The sequence below is a fragment of the Penaeus monodon genome, chromosome 27, assembly GCF_015228065.2.
Source record: "Penaeus monodon isolate SGIC_2016 chromosome 27, NSTDA_Pmon_1, whole genome shotgun sequence".
NCBI lineage: Eukaryota > Metazoa > Arthropoda > Malacostraca > Decapoda > Penaeidae > Penaeus > Penaeus monodon.
Window position 1 is genome coordinate 2,787,489 of NC_051412.1, and position 2,777 is coordinate 2,790,265.

At 35.1% G+C, this 2,777-nt stretch overlaps 1 protein-coding gene across 1 annotated transcript in view; it reads right to left on the reverse strand.

Moving 5' to 3' along the window:
* Positions 1-2,256: 2,256 nt before the first annotated feature.
* LOC119590545 overlaps positions 2,257-2,777 on the reverse strand; it is a gene marked incomplete in the record, with an annotated part of 26,970 nt that continues 26,449 nt past the window's right edge. Inside the window, 1 exon segment of the mRNA XM_037939202.1 lies at positions 2,257-2,777.

Genomic DNA, 2,777 nt, shown 5'->3' on the forward strand with positions numbered 1-2,777 from the left:
GTGGCAGAGGGTACTACTGCCTTCCTCCTCATTTCTCTGAATCACATTTTCGACATTTCAACAGCCAGACCACGAGAAATAACAAGAATGATAAAACTGATTTAAAGCAGAGTATAATGCGTAAACGTAAAATGGAAGACCAATCAAAATGAGCTTGGAAAGGTACTCATCTTTTCCCAGAAAACATTTCCATATAAAACATCTTTATAATAATAATAAAATATTCACCTGTCAAATGCTTTCAGAAAGAGGATCCCCTTTATTAATCAGAGACAAGAAGCTGTCAACTCTTTTTTCCTTTTTCTAACTCCATGAATAATTCACATCTTTCTTGTATGTATTACCATCTCTTAAATCTCAACATTAAATAAAGAAAAACAAAGCTTGTGTAAACATATGAGAATCTAATTTTCTCACCCATCTACTCAACAACTGCCATATTAAAAATCACTCTGAAATCATTCAATAACGAACTCTAAAAGCAGTACGTATCACAAATACAAAAGATCTTTCTAGAACGAAAATCTTTCTTGGTTATCTTTAATTTAACCAAAAATTGCTTGCTTTTACTCCCCAGAGTCCATATCATAAAAAAAAAGACAAAAGACAAAATAAAATGTAGCTATACCAGCAACTTGCCAAAGAAGAAGACTGTGATACTTCTTTGTAAATTAGAGCCTTCGTTTCACTTCGACTCAGGAACAGACCATTTGTGCTACCTGTGTTATACCCAGCACATTTACCGTGACTGGCTTTATGAGAGGCAAGTCATGGCAAATCAACCTGTGCCATACATTGGAGGACATTGTACTGGCATAACCAACGCTACTTAACAATTCAGAGCATAATCACAGTACGAAGATTCATCAAACTTAACAGCTATTACACCCATCACTTTTGTTTTTGTGTGTTTCTTCCAACTTCATCGCAATCTGTACCTGCTTTGTGTTTCTGTTATAAAGAAACTGTATGACAAAAATAAAATTGCAGAACAAGTTTATATGAACTGCAAATTAACATATTACTTCTGTGAATTTGAGCTTTCCCATATTTGGCACAACAATTTAAATAAAGACAAAGGAAATAAAAAGCATATTTTCCCTAAAAATAACACAAACTTTAGAAAAACGTAAATAAATTTTGAGGACACAACTGTAACCTGCATAACGCTACAACAATTTCAGTTATTTCAAGTTAGATGCGCAGAAACTGAAAATGTGAAGGATCAAAGAGAATGTGCTCCTCATCTCCATCATTATATTACAGGTCCAGGTTGCGATATTTATAAAAAAAAAAAAAATGCTTTTGAGATTACACCACTTAAAATAAGCAAAATAAAAATGAGATGGTTCATGCTTCTGGGCAACTGTTCCCTTGATACCCTGGTCGGCAGATCAGTTTCCTCACTTATACTTTCTAACTCCTTTCCCTAGCTTGCCTGCTAGCTGTGCCATGAATAAAAATTCTCTTAAGTAATTGCCCAGGCTTGCTATTTCTAGTGAGTACGAGTTCTTGAAACAAGTCATGCTCACTGATGATTATTCATTTCACAATCGTAAGCCAAGGTCTGTAAATAAAATTCACCTTATCTTAAAGTCACTGGGTATCACCATTAAAGGATGAAAGGTTTATCTGTGTACCTCTGCCATCAATAAGGTAGAAAAAGTGAGAAAAAAAAAAGAGTTAATGCAAGAGACAATGCCACTGGAAGAAAAAAAATAAATATAACGAACACCATCACATTGCATGAACTGACATCTTACCCTTCTCTTGTTCCTCTCCTTTGTAATATCAAGTATGAGTATCTCTACAGCATTTAATCTGAACTACATCTAATGATATCATGATATTACTATCCCATTCTCCGGTTGCAGGAAATGCTTTCAACTTCTGTTCTCTCCGTCTTTCCATATTCTTTCCTTCCCTTTTCTTTTGCATAAGGCTTTTCCATCTCTCTAGAACAAGTATTATACTGGTAGCTGTAGATATAATTTACCACAAGAACAGCTCATCATAGCAGCAACTACAGTAAATGACAGGTCTTCAGCAAAAGCACAAGGTATTCAGGACATGAAATCTCCACTGGTGAGCACAAAGAACTCCCCAGGACCCACCGTCGTAATCACTTCCATAACAGTACTGGAATAGTTCTTTAGTGTAACATCAACATGACCATACTGTAGAACTCCTAAAAACAAATAACGCTATCCCATGGGCTTCCCAGTCTACGAGACAATGATTCACTGAAAAACAATGTTTTAAAACAAATTTTTACTATAGTAACATGGAGCATATAATCTGAAATTCAGATATACACACTCAATAATTTTTTGGTGGTAGAACTGACTGCACAATATTGCTTTTACAGAGTTGAGGATTTTGGCCACAATGACAACATGTATTTGTCAATAGTTCTAAATAAATACTTAAAGACTTTTATATCCTAGGAGAGAATTTGGTTGAGGAAGATTGCTGGAAGTTTGCATTACAATCAGGTCACCATTTCTAAACTTATTCTGATGGAAACTAGGATACTATTACAGTCACGTCACTGAAGTCAAGGAACCCCACTTCACAGTTTAAAGAAGTTCTACTGTATCTTCAAAGCCACTTCTGATCCCCTCCTTCAGTCTTATGCCGGAAAATATGCCTCTTCACACGAACGTTTAAAATGTGGTGGTAATCATTTCCTTTTTCCACCTTTCACTTTTCCATACGGTAATGGATCACTCACCTCCCTTCATGATTTTGTATTTCTTAGAAATATATATATATAC